Below are 18,539 nucleotides of genomic sequence, written 5' to 3' on the forward strand. Positions count from 1 at the left end.
TAACATGCTATTGTGTCTCCATTGGTCATAGAGTTAAATTCAAGTATTTTACCTGCCTTACAGGTCTTTAAGGATGTAAATAAAAACCTTTTTAATCTAATTTTCTATGGTCATCATTTTTATTTCTGTAGCTCACCATCATTTATGATACAATTACATATAATCACTCCCCTTTTTCTGTTAATGTTACTGAGTTACTAATCCCATGTGAGGCTATGAATTCAGTATGCTGTAGCCTTCTTGACTCAGATAATGTAATTATTGTCTATAACAGTGTACTTTACAGAAATTTAGTCAACAGTAAGATGCCATTGCATTGCTCATTAACTTTAGTTAATAGATTATTATAAATCTCATACTCATGAGCAACTGAGATTTAGTAATATTTTTCACTAAGCTAGCTATTAATTCTCACTAATATCAAGGATGTATATGTAGAGAATAATTTAGGAGAAAGTAAAGACTTTGCAATAATGGCAAAAGGTTTTGGTGTTTAATGCATTAGACATTTCTATTGCAATTTTAAATTTGTTCAATTCAGAAATATGTAAAATAAACTTAGAAAATATTGTCAAATTTTAAGACTTCTGTTTCAATATCATTTATCATACATAATGCAATATATAATTCTATATGTAATAAGGTATGTTAACTTATAAAAATGTGTATTTTATAGGTAGAATATATTTTATAAACTTATCATTAATATTATTAAAATACAATAATAAGAACCAAAATACTTTATTTTCAAAATAATTCAGTCAATAAAATGTATATAAAGTTACATGTATCCATATATGTTACCCAGTGTTATAAAACCTGATTATAGCATCCATATTTTAACCTAGCATTGTCTCTTCTATTTTTCTTATAAAACATGATTATAATTATCATATAATGACATTGTGTAATCTTTCCAACATGTGTGTTTTCATTTTTCCCTCCAGTAAATAAAATTATGTTTTCTATACTAAGGGATAGGTGTAGTATAAGAAACTTATAGTTTTAAGTGTACTTAAGCTTGAACTTTTTCACTGTAAAAAGTCATAAAACATGGTTCTACATCATCCTTTTTAGTCACAAGACATAGCTTGATTCTAAACTAAACAACTCATAGTATACCATAATAAATGCCAGTTGTCTGATAAAACATTGAATGTGAAGGCAGAATAGAACTGTGTGACATGGATGGAAGGAACAGCTGTTGAAAGGGATACTTGTGGGAGTTGTCTACTGGCACAGTGAACGGTCATTCAAGATTAGAAATTCAAGGCCTTCAACATAGTATTTTCAAGGAGGAAAAGCCAAATTGGTAGATTTCATGACATTTATAAGATGCTAGTATTGTATTAGAAATTGTTGTAAGACAATGGGAGCACAATCACTGAATAGTATGTAGCAATATATATATATATATATATGTGTGTGTGTGTGTGTGTGTGTGTGCATGTGTCTGTATGTATAACCTAATAATAGTAATATATCATTAATTAATAACATTTTATTAATTATTAGCTGTAATATACTAATATAATGTACAAAATGTTATTATCAATAATATACTAAGAATTACTGTTATTAATGTATTGTTATTTTATATATGTAAATTAATATTACTAATACAACCCAAATATACTACTCTTTTGGGAAGAAAGAAAGAGTATAAATTTGTACATTTATTGGAGAGTGAGTGGGGTTTGATAGAAAGCCAAATACCTGCCTTCTTCAGCAGACTGTAAGTTATTGACTATTAGATAACGAATTATTCCAAACTTGCAGGTCAAAAAGCCAAGTACTTATTACATTGTGCCATTTTCATGAGATGACTTCAGGAGCCAAACACCTGCTTCAAAGTTTGTCATAAATGGTGCAGTTAAAACAATATGCAGGTGTTAAAAGGCAATGAGACTAGCTTAAGAAACCTCATCCACAAGGATGACCAGAGAAAACATTTCAACACCACTGCATTTGTGTGGCTTCCATGCAAGAGCCAATGTGTGTCTTGTTCTTCACCAAAAGTGTTGTAGTTTCATGTACCACTCTATATAGCTGTTTACTCAGTCTGATAGAACTGAAGCAGGCTTCCTCCCAGAGTAATGAGCCAGGAGAAAGCAAGGAAGGAGATAAAATGTCTTCTATAGCCTAGGTGTCAGCATCTCCACAGCATCCTATTGACTGTGTTAATCACTGTTAATACCATGTGAGAAGAGACAATTCAAGGCCCATCAGTCTTTGGAAACTACTAAGGCTACTTTAAAATATGGCTACTACGGCACAAAGTTTAGAGTAAAAAGAAAAAAAATCACATTTTTTGTTTGTTAGTCAAGAAACATATAGCTTACTTGGAAATACAGAGTTAACCGCTAAAAAGAAAGTTTCTTGGCGGTCAGATAGGATAGATGGTAGTAAATAGCATCAGATTGCTGCATTTTTTAAATTTTAACTTGACAGGACTATTGACTTTAAAATTACATGCATTTCGAACTTATTCCAAAAATATGATAAAAATTAATTTTTAGATACTCCAAGATAAAATGTGTTTACTGATCAGGAATCAGAGGCTAGACCCTGAGATTAAGGTGAAGCTAAAGGCACAGTTCTCTTCCTCAGCAACACCTCTCAGTGTGCGTGCCCATACTAACAGTTTCTAACTGAAACTCATTTCCAAATATTTGTGTGTGTTTGTGTGTGTGTGTGTGTGTGAGAGAGAGAGATAGAGAGACAGAGACAGAGACAGAGACAGAGAGAGACAGGGAGAGAGATTGCAAGATTTCGCATGTGTTCAGGTGTCTGTAGAGGCCAGGAGCATACACCATTGGTGCTGGAATTACAGTTGGTCATGAGCCCCCTGATGTGAATGCTGGAAAATAAACTTAGGTCCTCTGCATGGGAATCAAACGCTCTTAACCAATGAGCCATCTCTCCAGCCCCTTCACTGAACCCTTTAATCTTAGGAATCCAATAATCTTAGCTCTTGAATAAACATTACATATGTTAACCTTGTGGCCCTTTCTTGCTCAATAGTCTTCAGGACATTTTAACTTCTAGCACAATGGACTAAATGAGGTTCTGAATGAGTAGGTGTTGGGTAGTTACTAGCAGATACTTCATAGCTCATCATAAAAACAGGTTGATTTAACTCTTAAGTTGTCTAATCAATCATTAGAGTGAGCACACATGTTATATCCACTGAACACATACTTTCAATATCTGAACAATAAATTAAATATTTCAGTAAGACCAAAATGTCTAATGAGTCAAGCAGAGTCCCAAAGGAGGACTAGCTTTCGAAAATTCATAAACTGTGCCAACTTTGGGAAAACACAAGCACGGAGACTCTTCAAACAGCTACAATAATTATGATGTTTTCAACAAACAAAAATGAAAAAGTCAGTTGACAACCTGTGTTGTTTTTCACCAACAGAGAAGTAGTAGATGTAATAGGTGTTTGTGGACCTGAAAGAGTGTTTCAATTAAATTATTATCTTCTGTCTCTGGGGAATATAACAAATCGCACTCATAGTAAGAAATTAAGTCAATCCAGATTTAGAATACACTAATTATAGTTAATAGGACTCACATTGAAAGAATAAATGCTTTAAAAACAAAGAGATGGAGTTAGTTGATGCTTGTTAGGTATAGGATGCAGGACAAAAACACTCGGATGTCAGGACCATTTAGAAATATGGAAGCCCTGTAGAGAAACTGAAACGTGTTCTACTCTGTTTAATATAAGATAAAGTCAGTGCTTGAAAAGAATAATAACACAACGGTGGCAGGGTAGATTTATTCTCTTTGTGCCAAGAATATATCACAAAGATCTTAATAGGGCAACTATATATGCAGTGGTCAGGTAGACAGATTTTTTTTAACATGCTTACTGGTGAAATTATTTCAGACTTTGTCTACAGTATATATCCAAAGCATGTTTGTTAAATTTGGTAAGTAAACAAACATTATATCAACATAGCCCTTTTCTAATCTAGGACCTGGGCACACAGCCAGAATAAACTTGGGCTCTCCAAAAGCCATCTGCACTCTGGCCAGAGTCATCAAGTCTCTCAAGTCCCTTTACTGTGAATAAAGTCTGGACAAACTTTGTGGGAAAGTCTGCCTAGCTACCCCCAAAATCTTAGAAGTATACATGTGGTGTGGTGTTTCCAGGCTTCCCCACGCCATTGGGCACATGATGTGTCACAAAATCCATCAGTCATCATCCACAAGTACCAAGACTAGAGGTGTGCAATCTAGTGTTTGTCATAGAGTGATGGACAAAGCATTAAAACACAAGTAAAATATTTCAACCAATACATTTGATTGTAAGCCTTTTCTTGTAACTAACACATATGACTCTACCAAATAAAATTATCTATAATAAGTTAATATTTTGATGATAATAATAAACTAAAATGATGATTATTTTCTCCATAAACCACCCTCACACAAAGGCTTTCTGCCATTGTAGTTACAAGGGAAGTCATTAATCTGTCTTATGGTGTCATCTTAGGTAGGAGGATGAAAGAGAAAACCCAGGGAAACCGAGTGTTTAATCTAAAGAGATTTAATTAACCTGTGAAGATATGCTATTCTTTCTTTTTTATCTCTTTTTTATTATTATTTTTTATTTTTAAGTTTAAATTTAGATTAGAAACAAGGTTGCTTCACAAGTCAGTTCCAGGTCCCTCTCCCTTTCCCTCCCCTCCTCCCGTGCCCTCCCCCAACCCCCCCATTATCCCCTCATTTCCCCAGTGAGGGTGAGGCCCTCCATGGAGGTGTCCATAGTCTGTCATTTCTTCCAGGGCAGGGCCTAGATCCTCCCCCAAGAGTTCAGGGTAAGAGTGCATCTCACATTGTTGGATGGGAGTCCAAAGTCCGTGTGTATATTCGGGATGAGTACTGATCTACTGCCCAAGGCTCAACAGATTATCTAGGCCTCCTCACTGACACCCACATTCAGAGGGTCTTGATCAGTCCCATGCTGGATTCCCAGGCTGATGTCTGGGATTCAAAAGTTAACCTATGTCAGGTCAGCTGTTTCTGGGGGTTAAACCAGCCCAGTCTTAATCCCTTTGGTCATCAGTCCTCCCTCTCTGTTACTGGCTTTCTTGAGTTCAGCTCAGTACTTAACCAAGGGAGTCTGCCTCTTCTTCCATTAGCCACTAAATGAAGTTTCTGTTTCCCAGACTCTCTGGCCATGGGATTGTAGGCTGGCACACCCCAGATCTATGTCTAAAATCCATATATGGGAGAGTACATGCCATGTTTCTCTTTTTGTGACTGTGTTACCTCACTCAGGATGGTTTCTTCTAGTGTCATCCATTTGCATGCGAATCTCATGATTCCATTGTTTTCTTTTGTTTTGTTTTTGCTGAATAGTACTCCATTGTGTATATTCACACCCAAATCTTCTTTGACTACCCATTAGGCTGTAGGAGCAAGCTTGGGGTAGTAAGGTTTGAGAATAACCTTGAATTGTGATGAAAACACTTTCAAATATGTGATATGCATTTGCATACAATTGTTTGGAAAGCATGTCAATTTTCTAGGAGTCCCACTTTTGGGTTTCATTTGTTTAAGCCTGTTCCAGTATTTCTGCCAGGGACCTATGTGTTGGTTCTGGCCCAAGAGTGCAATGTCATGACTGAAAAGGGAAAGGTGTTACTTCCATCCTTCTGGAGATATCATTAAAGTTGTTTTCAGCATCATTAAATGCTCGCCAACAGCATTTGGACAAGGAATAGAAGAACCACCAGATTATTGGACTTGCTAGCACCCACCATAGAGAACTCTGGTCCCCAGACCAGTAAGGGGCTCTTTCTGCACCCACTAGAAGAAGAGATGGGAAAGAGACAATACAAAAACACACTCAGCAACAGAAAAACAAATATGACACCGCCAGATTCCAGAGACTCCACACCAGCCAGACCCCAACATTCCAATGCAAACGAAGCAATCCTAATATCTAACAAACTAGACTTTAAAATAAAATCAATCAAAAGACATGAAGGAGGTCATTACATACTCATCACAGGTGAAACCCACCAAGATGAAGTGTCTATCCTGAACATCTATGCCCCAAATACAAAGGCATCCACATTCGTTAAAGAAACATTATTAGAACTTTAATCTCATCTAAAGCCCCACACAGTTATAGTGGGAGATTTCAACACACCACTATCACCACTAGACAGGAATACCAGACAGAAACTCAACAAAGAAGCAAAGGATCTGATAGAAGTAATGACCCAACTGGGATTAACAGATATCTATAGAACATTTCATCCACATAAAAAAGAATATACCTTCTCACCACCACATGGAACCTTCTCAAAAATCAACCACATACTTGGCAACATATCAAACCTCAGCAGCTACAAAAAAATTGGAATACCTCCATGCATCTTATCAGACCACCATGCTTTAAAATTAGAATTCAACAACTACACAAATTGCAGAAAACCTACAAACTCAAGGAAATTGAATAATGCTCAACTGCACCATCCTTGGGTCAAAGAGGAAATAAAAAAAGAAATTAAAGACTTCCTCGAATTCAATGAGAATGAAGACACAACATACCCCAACCTATGGGACACTTTGAAAGCAGTGCTACGGAGGAAGTTCATAGCACTAAGTGCTCACATGAAGAAACAGGAGAACAGTTATACCAGAGAATTAACATCACAGCTGAAAGCTCTAGAACACAAAGAAGCAAACTCCCCCAGGAGGAGTAGACGCCAGGAAATAATCAAATTGAGGGCTGGAATCAATAAAGTAGAAACCAGGAAAACAATACAAACAATCAATGCAACGAAGAGTTGGTTCTTTGAGAAAATCAACAAGATAGACAAACCTTTGTCCAAACTTACCAAACAGCAGAGAGTGAACACGCAAATTTACAAAATCAGAAATGAAAAGGGGGACATAACAACAGACTCTGAGGAAATCCAGAGAATCATTAGGTCATACTTTGAAAACCTGTACTCCACAAAATTCGAAAATTTAAAGGAAATGGATGACTTCCTGGACAGCTACCATTTGCCAAAACTAAATCAAGAACAAATAAGCAATTTAAATAGACCTATAACCCCTATGGAAATAGAAGCTGTCATCAAAAGTCTCCCAACCAAAAAAAGTCCAGGTCCAGATGGCCTCAGTGCAGAATTCTACCAGAAATTCAAAGAACAGCTTATACCAATTCTTCTCAAAGTGTTCCACACAATAGAAGCAGAATGGTCTTTGCCAAATTCTTTCTATGAGGCTTCAATAACTTTTGATCCCCAAGCCACACAAAGATACAACTAAGAAAGAGAACTTCAGACCAATATCCCTCATGAACATTGATGCAAAAATACTCAATAAAATACTGGCAAATCGGATCCAAGAACACATCAAAACAATCATTCACCACGATCAGGTAGGTTTCATCCCAGGGATGCAGGGATGGTTCAACATACGAAAATCCATCAACGTAATCCACCATATAAACAAGCTGAAAAATAAAAATCACATGATCATCTCACTAGATGCTGAAAAAGCCTTTGACAAAATCCAACACCCCTTCATAATAAAGGTCTTGGAGAGATCCGGGATAACAGGGACATACTTAAACATAATAAAAGCTATATACAGTAAACCAACAGCCAACATCAAACTAAATGGACAGAAATTCAACGCAATTCCTCTAAAATCAGGAACAAAACAAGGCTGTCCACTCTCTCCATACCTTTTCAACATGGTACTTGAATTTCTAGCTATTGCCATATGACAACAAAGGGGGATCAAGGGGATACAAATTGGGAAGGAAGAGGTCAAACTTTCACTGTTTGCAGACGATATGATAGTTTACATCAATGACCCAAAGAACTCTACCAGGGAACTCTTACAGCTGATTAACCCCTTCAGTAAAGTGGCAGGCTACAAGATCAACTCAAGAAAATCAGTAGCCCTACTATATACAGATGATAAAAGGGCTGAAAGAGAAATCAGAGAAACATCACCCTTTACAATTGCCACAAACAACATAAAATACCTTGGGGTAACGCTAACCAAACAAGTGAAAGACCTGTATCGTAAGAACTATGAATCTTTAAAGAAAGAAATTAAAGAAGCCGTCAGAAAATGGAAAGATCTCCCATGCTCTTGGATAGGTAGGATCAATGTAGTAAAAATGGCAATCCTGCTAAAAGCAATCTACACATTCAATGCAATCCCCATTAAAATCCCAGCACAATTCTTCACAGACCTTGAAAGAACAATAATCAATTTTGTATGGAAAAACAAAAGACCCAGGATAGCCAAAACAACCCTGTTCAACAAGGCAACGTCCGGAGGTATCACCATCCCTGACCTCAAGCTCTATTACAGAGCTATAGTCCTTAAAACAGCTTGGTATTGGCACAAAAATAGACAGGTAGACCAATGGAATCGAATTGAAAACCCGGGTATTAACCCACACAAGTACGGACATCTGATCTTTGACAAAGAAGCTAAAAATATACAATGGAATAAAGAAAGCATCTTCAACAAATGGTGCTGGCATAATTGGACACTGGCATGTAGAAGAATGCAGATCGATCCATGTTTATCGCCATGCACAAAACTTAAGTCCAAATGGATCAAAGGCCTCAACATAAATCCAGCCACACTGAACCCCTTAGAAGAGAAAGTGGGTGGTACCCTTGAACGAATTGGTACAGGAGACAGCTTCCTGAACATAACACCAGTAGCACAGACAGTGAGATCAACAATTAATAAATGGGACCTTCTGAAACTGAGAAGCTTCTGTAAGGCAAAGGACACAGTCAGCAAGACAAAAAGGCAGCCCACAGAATGGGAAAAAATATTCACTAATCCCATATCTGACAGAGGGTTGATCTCCAAAATTTACAAAGAACTCAAGAAGCAAGTCTCCAAAACACCAAAGGACCCTATTAAAAAGTGGGCTGCAGAACTAAATAGAGAGTTTTCAATAGAGGAGTCTAAAATGGCTGAGAGGCACTTGAGAAAGTGCTCAACATCCTTAGCCATCCGGGAAATGCAAATCAAAACACTCTGAGATACCATCTCACTCCTGTCAGAATGGCTAAAATCAAAACACCAATGACAATTTATGCTGGAGAGGATGTGGTGAAAGGGGGACACTCCTCCATTGCTGGTGGGAGTGCCAACTGGTTCAGCCACTTTGGAAAGCAGTATGGAGATTCCTCAGAAAAATGGGAATAAACCTACCACAAGACCCAGCAACTCCACTCTTAGGCCTATATCCAAAAGATGCCCATTCATACAACAAAGATGTCTGTACCACTATGTTCATAGCATCTTTATTTGTAATAGCCAGAACTTGGAAGCAAACTAGATGTCCCTCAACCGAAGAAGGGATAGAGAAAATGTGGTACATTTACACAATGGAGTACTATTCAGCAGAAAAAAGTAATGGAATCATGAGATTCGCATGCAAATGGATGACACTAGAAGAAACCATCCTGAGTGAGGTAACCCAGTCACAAAAAGAGAAACATGGCATGTACTCTCTCATATATGGATTTTAGACATAGATCTGGGGAGTGCCAGCCTACAATCCTATGGCCAGAGAGTCTGGGCAACAGAAACTTCATTTAGTGGCTAATGGAAGAAGAGGCAGACTCCCTTGGTTAAGTACTGAGCTGAACTCAAGAAAGCCAGTAACAGAGAGGGAGGACTGATGATCAAAGGGATTAAGCCTGGGCTGGTTTAACCCCCAGAAACAGCTGACCAGACAAAGGTTAACTCTTGAATCCCAGGCATCAGCCTGGGAATCCAGCATGAGACTGATCAAGACCCCCTGAATCTGGGTGTCAGTGAGGAGGCCTAGGGAACCTATTGAGTCTTGGGCAGCAGATCAGTACCCATCCCAAGTATACACACGGACTTTGGACTCCCATAGAACAATGTGAGGTGCACTCTCACCCTGAACTCTTGGGGAGGGGTCTAGGCCCTGCCCTATATGAAATGACAGACTATGGACACCCCCATGGAAGGCCTCACCCTCCCTGGGGGAATGAGGGGATAACGGGTGGGGGGGTTGGGGGAGGGCACTGGAGGAGGGGAGGGAATGGGAGAGGGACCTGGAACTGACTTGTGATGCAACCTCGTTTCTTATCTAAATTTAAACTGGAAAATAAAATATAAAAAAAGTAAAATAAGCAATTATTAACTATTAAAAAATTGAAGAGCACTCACAATTAAATATGCTAGTTATTAAGTACTATAAGAATCCATCTATATTTTTTAAATGGAAGGAAATCAAGAAATGTTAAAAATAATTAGAAATTTTCTTCTCAGAATATAAAACCAAACTTAATAAAAATAAAACTAATGTTTCAAAATAGGAAGTCTCAATATAAAGCACCTAGAAAATAAACAGGTATAAAATTAAAGCTAGAACTTTTGTGGGACAGGAGTAGGCTTGGCCAAAAACATGAAGCTTGATAATAAGATTTAAATGTCATCAAAGTAAGGTGCTCAATTTGTACGTGTTGAGTTTGCAATGATTTCTAATTGGAAGTGTCAACTTGGATAGTTGGAGGTTTTGTTTTGAGAATTGAGTAATGGTCAGGATTTTTTTCATCAGAGCAGATCTAGGGAGAACAGAGAATACACTGTAGGGTAAGTTCTATCCAACAATCAATCAACACCAGAGAATTAGTTAACATGAATAAGTTAGTACATCTTCTTAGGCTAAGCAAGTATGAAATTTAAGTCTGCACAGATGGAAGGAATTGAAATAAATATTGGGTGGGGGATGAGGCATAAAACCAGTCTTTGGAATCACGCATTTGGAGTGGTTGCTGCCAACTCCATGCGAGAGGTTAGAGAAAAGTATGTATAATTGGAAGTGAACAATGATACCATTCCATAAGTCTTAGTAGGCTATGATTACAGAAAAACAACAACAACAATAAAAATAAACCCACCAGACTTCCAAACATGTTATTGGAGAACTATGAATAAGTATAGATATTTTAAATAGAAGTGCTAATAAATTCCTTGAAAGTGTATTAGACATTTAAGGAGCAGTGATATAGAAAGCAATTACATTCAAAAGCAGCTCTTGATGAAGGAAAATAATCAGGAAGAAAAAGGAAGAAGATGAAGGAAAGCCCATGATGAGTGATGGAGGGACGTGAGATGTAAAAAGCTGGCATTTAATTAGCTGTGTTTATACAGCTCATTTCAGCCCATATTATTTGCATTTAAAGATTTATAGATTTAAAGATTTTTATCAAGTACATAAAAACAATATACTGAGCTCTGTGTGACTGAACTATTAAAGACATTATTATGTCAGGCTTGTGTTTCAAGGATACAGATTAACTGTGCACTTGGAAGGAACACAAGACTCTACTCACTACTTAATCTCCCCTTCCTATTATGTTGTGGATCCTTGCCCTTTTGAAAATACTCAAAGCTAAGAATCCTAATAAAATAGACAAGAAATATAAGTCAAATACATACAAAGGGTCAGTGTTAAGAAGCATTTGTGATTCCTAAGAGGAGCATCTCATTTCTTTTCCCTGTAAAACTGACATCAATGATAACAGGCTCTCACTGGATCTCCTCTTGGGGATCCTGATGTTGTTCAGTGCCATGGAGATCCTGCAGTTTTGGGTCTGTGGGTTCGTCCCTTTCACACACTCCAACAGTTCATAAATGAGATGGAAGTTGGGATGAGCTATCTCATTGCCCTGGTTCTGGGCTTGGGTGGTATCTGTGCTGATCAGTCAGACAGCTTTCCCCATAGTCACATCCAGGTGGGAACTCCAACACTGCCTAGGCTAGCCCATCCAGTGAGCCTGAAGCAAGGAATGCTGTTAGTTGTCTTGCTCTCAGGCTCTCCCACCAGGTCCAGCTCCACTGCCTTGCCCAGGCAAGATTTAGCCCCCTTCTACTGCTGAATGAGGTATATGGGGGGTAAGGTCAGCTCTCCCACGGGGCGGGCTCAACTGTGCTCCCATAGGGTTAGCTCTATGCTGCCAGGAAGGGTGCAGATTCTCCCCTCCTGTGTGTTTTGGCTTGTGAGCAGTACAAGCTTTCCCACTTTTGTGACCTATGACCCAGGGCCAGCTCTCTCACCTGCTACAGGTATCACGGAGCAGGGGGTTGGACATCTTTCCCTCACCCATGCCTCCACATGGTGAATGAGGTGGGGGCTGGGCTGAGTAAGTTCTCCTGCTCTAGAGCCCTCAGGGCTGGCTCACCTGCGCCACAGCTAACAGCTTCAACTCTAGTGCACTGCTCAGATGGGATGTAGGGCCTGCTCTCCTGCATGCTGCAGCCAGTGAGAGACAGATCTAGTTCTCCAACTCCCAGGGCTAGCCCTCTCACCTACCATGGGTAGCAAGGTGGGAGGCATCTTTCGCTCACTTCTCACATCCTCAGGGCCAGGTCACCTGCATCCTTGACAACAGAGTTAGTTCAAGTGTTCTGCCCTGGTTGGGTGCATGCCTATGGTGTGATGGGGCCATCTTTCCTGATTGTAGTTGTAACACAGACCCAACCACAGCAGGACCACAGAACCAGATATGGTCCTGGAGACAGGACAGGCTACCCAGATCAGTATGGCCAGGTGGCACCATGGCTCTGTGACACCAACATGACTTCAGGTGGTTGACCAGACCCCTGGCATCTGTGTGACCTTTGGTAACATGGGCCACAGACATTAATGCAGACCCTGGCTGCTGTAGAGCCATGGACTCAGACATAGCCCTCAGCAGGAGCACTGGCTCAGATGACACCATGACTCCAGGTAATAATGCAGGTCATTCAGCCCCGAACCAAACCAATGATTATGAAAGGACTAAAGGGTGAACTGTATGATGCACAGGGGCACATGAAGAGCTTCAAAAATGATTTTTCTTCTTCTTTTTCTTCTTCTCCTTCTTCTCCTTCTCCTCCCCCCTCATTTTTGTTTTGTTCATTTTGTTTGTTTACTTTGTTTAGTTTTGGTTTTTCTTTTAAATTTTGTTTTGTTTTAGAAGGGTTGCAAGGGCAAAGGGCAGATGCAGGAGATAGGGAAATAGTGCGATTGGGATGTATAATGTGAAATCTGCAAAGAATCGATAAGTTTTTTAAAAACTGCCATCATGAGATGATTTTTGTTTAGTTACATCTCAAAGGCTGAAATAATTTGCCCCCAAGGGTCTCCCCCTTCTCTCACAATTCTTTGTAAGCAGAGGTGCTCAAACCTTAAGCACTTGCAAGGTCGCCAAGAGGAATCATTACCACATCACTTGTCCGAAGGTTGTTTTTTTATCAGTACTTGGGTGGACTACAGGACTTACTTTTATTACTTTTGTGGATACTAGTGATCCATTTGGCCTGGGGAATATGAGAATAACTAGCTTAAAAGAAACCAGTGCTTTTTATAGTTATAGCCGCTAATTTCATACTTGTTTTATGTACTATGTAATAAGGTCTCTCAGTGAGAGAACACACCCTTTGGTGCAATAGTAAACTTGAGCTAAATAAAAGGACGTACTTACTTTCATTTTATCTCAGAACTTTTTTTTACTGTGTGTCTATATGTGTATGTATCTCTGTGTATGTGTTCCTGTATCTGTTAGTGTGTGTGTGTGAACATTATGTATGTGTCAGTATGTGTATGTATATGTATTCATATGACTTTGATGTGTGTGTGTCTGAGAGAGAAAGAGAAAGACTATTTCTCCCTCCTTATTCTGAGAAGTGTGGCCTATTTTCCTTTTAAGAACCCATCTTCAAACTGGTAGAGTTGATTTCTTGCATAACTTGAAAATATGCCTAGGGATGTGTGATAATGAATCATTTTCACAGATCTATCTTCTCTTCCCATGATTTTTTTCTTTATTATTGTTAGTTTTCTAGAAATTACAGTTTATACATTACATTAGTGTCTTTCCTGTTACCATGACTAAGGAAACTTACAGAAGAAAGTTTATTTGAACTAATGGCCCAAGAGGAACATTCACAGCAGGGAAACATGACAACAAGCAGCAGGCATGCTGATAGGAACAGGAAGCTGAGAGCTCACGTTTTCAAATGCAAGAAGAAAACATGAACAGAAAATTAGGCATGACCATAAACACCCAAAGCCATTCCCAGTGACATAATTTCTCCAACAAGGTCCTACCTGCCAATGATTCCACAAGATTCCCAATGCTATCTAGGGACCAGGTGTTGAAATACCAGACTCTATGGTGGGAGGGGCATTTCCCATTCAAGACCCCTCATATATTACCTCTTGTTGGAACAGTTTTCAAATACTATTTCCCAACACATTGTTATGCTTTATCTATGCCTTAAGTCTCCGTCCTTGATTGTCTCATCTTTGCCTTCAGTATGAATCTCACACTCAAGTAACAACTTTATATTCCGCACTGTCTTTGAACAAAGAATTTCAAACAGAATAAGACCACAAGGAATGATCTATTCTATACTACACAAAATATGTTTATCTTGTGTCTCAACATCTGTGTCTTCATTTGGTCACCTATTAACTCTTAATACAGTGTGCCCCACACCTATCAACTTACCCCCCAAAAGCTGCATATGCACTTGGTGCCCTTAAACTGAACTTAGATCAAGTCATCCTGGACATTTGTGATGACGTGGAATGACCAAATAAGTGCATAAGAACCCATGTGACTTCAGTTTCTCTAATGCCTGTGTAACCAACAGACATGACCAGAATCTCTAAAATACCCTTCTAGCTTCTGTTTCCTCTGAAATTTCAAGAGAATCCCAGTCCCTGGATGGAAATCCTTCTTCCTCAGTAATGCTATCAACTAGTTTTCATTGCTATCAGGTCAGTTGCATCACTCATCTTAACAGGAAGTAATGCTCAGTTTTACTTCAACCTCAGCACCTCTGCTAGTAATGTGAACTCATGGTAACAGCCTCTCTCTTGGATGTAGATCCTGTTTTCAGACTTCTAAAACACTCTGATATATCATCTCAAATCCTCACAGGAACAAGATGAGCAAAGGCACAACAACATTTATCTAATTCCTTTCACTCTATTTCAGTTTACAATTGTTTAAACACTTTGTTCCCCATTCTGTAGAGTATGTGGGTGAATCTTCTGTGAAATAGCCATATATCTTGTGAGTACAGAGACAGTAATCTTCTTAACTTCTGCAGTACCAAGAAAAGCAATTTGTACATAGCATCTACTCAATTTTGTTTGAAAAGTTATTCAGATATTAAAAGTTAAAAAGAACATTTATTAATAAGAATGAATAATTGTGAACTATCATGATGGGAGAATAGGGAAAAGATGAAATCAAAATTAAAATATAAAAGAAATTATTTGGCAGAGAGGAAGATGGATTGCCCCACTCACCGAGCCCCACAATAAAGCATGTGCAAAAAGTGCATGCTGTACAATGACTACTCAGGACTCCAGGCCAACTTTGATTCCAGCTCTGATCCACTCCTCCTTTGGAAGTGCACTCTGTGTTAATAAACTGCTTCTACAGTTAATCACATCGCCCAGATCCTGATAACTGCCTACTACCCTTAGGACAAAAGAAACCTATATAAAATGTTTGAACTGTGATTATTAAGACCTATTATTTATAGTATTGGACATCAAACATAAACCCTCACCCACACCAGGTAAGGAGTAACTACAAATCCTCATCAGTCCTTATTACAAAAGACTGGGTCCCATGCATATTTGAAATCAAATTGTCCTTCTCAAACCAAGACCTGAAATATCTATCTCCAATTAAAATAAGAACAATTTCTCAACATTTCAGTGGGAAAGTCACCCAATATTATCCTTTTTTCTTGTAAGTCTAAGTTGTGTATTAGGCAATGCTTTTTAAACCTGGTGTGTACATGCTTCCACTTCAGTGTGACCTCAGCAGTGTCATCCTTTAACTCCTCCACCGTTGCATGTCTGCCTGTAGGTCACATGTTTGGGCAAACTTGTCAAGTATCTGAAAAATAACAAGTGAGTCCTCAAAACCTGAAAACACTTACAACAAAACTATTTTTCCTTCCAGATAACAATGACAAATAATCTGTAAGACCTGCTGTAACTCTTCCTTATGTATTCCTGGCTATAAGATGGCTTCAGTTTGCTCAAGCACTGGGCTTCCGTTTAGCATAATGCTGCCCTCTATCTTGGGAGGAAACGAAAAGAAGTCATCTGCAAACACACAACCACAGTACAATGTGAGGATGACTCCTTCTCATCCCAGAGACAGTCACACCAGCAAATTATCTGCTCTCATTAAGCCAGTCATTTTTCTTTCTTTAAGAACAGATCAAAAATCTATCTCACATGGTTATTGTGAGAATTAAAGGAAGTCATCTACCAAAGGCATTTAACATGCAATTACATACAGAGAAAATAGAGGGAGACAGAAAGGAAGAATACACAGATTTTTTTTACAAAATTAAGAAAAAAAAGAATCCTTACAATTTTCTAATTTAAAATGTGCAAAGTTTGGGGAGATAATCATAAAGATAGTAATAGAATTACACTACATTTTTGAAAATTACACTAAATTTTTGAATGACATATGCTGAAAGGGAGGATGAGGGGTCAAAAAGGAAATGACTATCTAAAATTAGAAACATAGTCTCCCATAACTTCCATGAATGCCATTCTCAAACTGGACATAAGATGTCAGTCCAGCTTCCTTGGCAAATATGACAAACCTGAACACAGTTCAGATTTGCGAGGGTGAAGAGAGGAACTCATAAGAGAGTGCAAGCACAACACGTAGAGAATTGTGAAGTAATGGGCAATAAAGAGACTCAGTTGTAACATCTGTGAAGTCCCAGATGCTAGACACATCAGCGAGGAGGAGACACCACACTGTCCTAGCACATTGAGTAACATTTAGAACTGGACAACTCCAAATGTCCTTTGGTCTTTCCCTTGCTCCATTTTCCCACCAAAAGTGAGTTCCCATGTGCTTCCAGACTATCTGTGCATCATCTGAGCTGTATTAGTCCATCAAATGATGCACTTGTTCAGAAAGATACATGAGACTGTCCAAATGTTCCAGCCAACATCAAAGAACGCCAAGCGAGATCCACTTCAACAGATCATAATTTATACTGGCAGCTGGACAAACAAAAGCAGAGTGACGCATGAACTAGCTTAAGCAAGTTGCCAATCCTCACCAACTGCTCGTTCTATTACTCTTAAATATTTCTAAATAGGTCAGTTAGAATAATATCATGGCCATAGTGAGGCAGAAGAAAATAAACGTCTCTGTGGCAAGTTGATTTCTTCCTCTAAATGACTTCAATTTGGTCCCTTTATTTAACTGTGTTCCGGCTGAGGGGAAAAAAACAAAATTGTCATGGTTTTGTCGTGGTCAGCAATTTCAATGATTCACACTTCAACCTGGCCCTGGGACAACAGTGGGTCTTTTCCAGGTGGTTTTTGGCACTGCCTGTGTGGCTGGTCACACCATGTATTTTGTCTTGGAGACTGGAAGAATAACAATGACCCCATCTCCAAGAGAACCATGCTTCACTCTGACAGAGGTTCTCACTCAAATGCCCTGACATCCTGAGCTTTAAGATGACAAGGAGGTTCCAAGGCCCCAGGTCATCCAGTCTTTCTTTCACCAGTATTCAATAACAAGATAATTCTCAGACATCTCCCACATCAGCTCCCTGGCTGAGGTTGCGCTCAACATTACACGTGATCTCTGTTACGATTTGAGCTGCACTTTGTTGTATAGATAGCTTTGATATCTGGAACCACAACCAAAGGAAACTAGATGATAGCAAGTGGGTTTCTGTGTTTTGTATATATTGTTTTGCCCACGATGATTTTGGAGAAAGGAATTTACCAGTTTCTGTTTTTGAGGTAAAGTCATAAAAAATAGGAAATATGCATTGTGCTTTTGATATTTTAAGGTGTGTATAATAATTTTCTTCTCTTTCTGATGTGGGAAAACATCTCTAAATATTATCAATTAATAAATTTTACTATTAAGTGTTGGTTTTCATGGTATAAAGCTTTTCTTTTCTCTATTTTTTTTGCTAAAAATATTTATGTATCGGCTAAATACAAATCCTCAGTTAAAATTCCGCAGCCATTGTTTAACCTATAATAATGTGAATACTGCACATGCTCTTTATATCCTGGGTAAAGTTCAGATCATTATTGTGTCTTTTCTTGTAGGTATGATATTCTTGATTAGACTGCTAGACAAAATGTTTAATTTTTTTAACAACTTACCTTTGAGAAGTATCACAGGAAAATTTATAGCAACAGGAAATTTCAGCAGAATTAAAAACTTTCTTCTGAATTAGAAATGAATCCTGACTAGCACTGTTATAGTCATTTCTATCAAGAGACTCCTGGGTATCACTAACATTTCATTAAGAGACACCAGTAAAACTAAACACACACACACACAAACACACACACATGCACACACACACACATGCACACACGCACGCATGCCCACACACTGTATTCATGATGCCTGCAAACTCTAGTGAATGAAACAGGAAAAGTACTAACAAGCTCATGAGAAGTGATTTCC

This window comes from Mesocricetus auratus, unplaced genomic scaffold, assembly GCF_017639785.1.
Source record: "Mesocricetus auratus isolate SY011 unplaced genomic scaffold, BCM_Maur_2.0 Super-Scaffold_6730, whole genome shotgun sequence".
Taxonomy (NCBI): domain Eukaryota; kingdom Metazoa; phylum Chordata; class Mammalia; order Rodentia; family Cricetidae; genus Mesocricetus; species Mesocricetus auratus.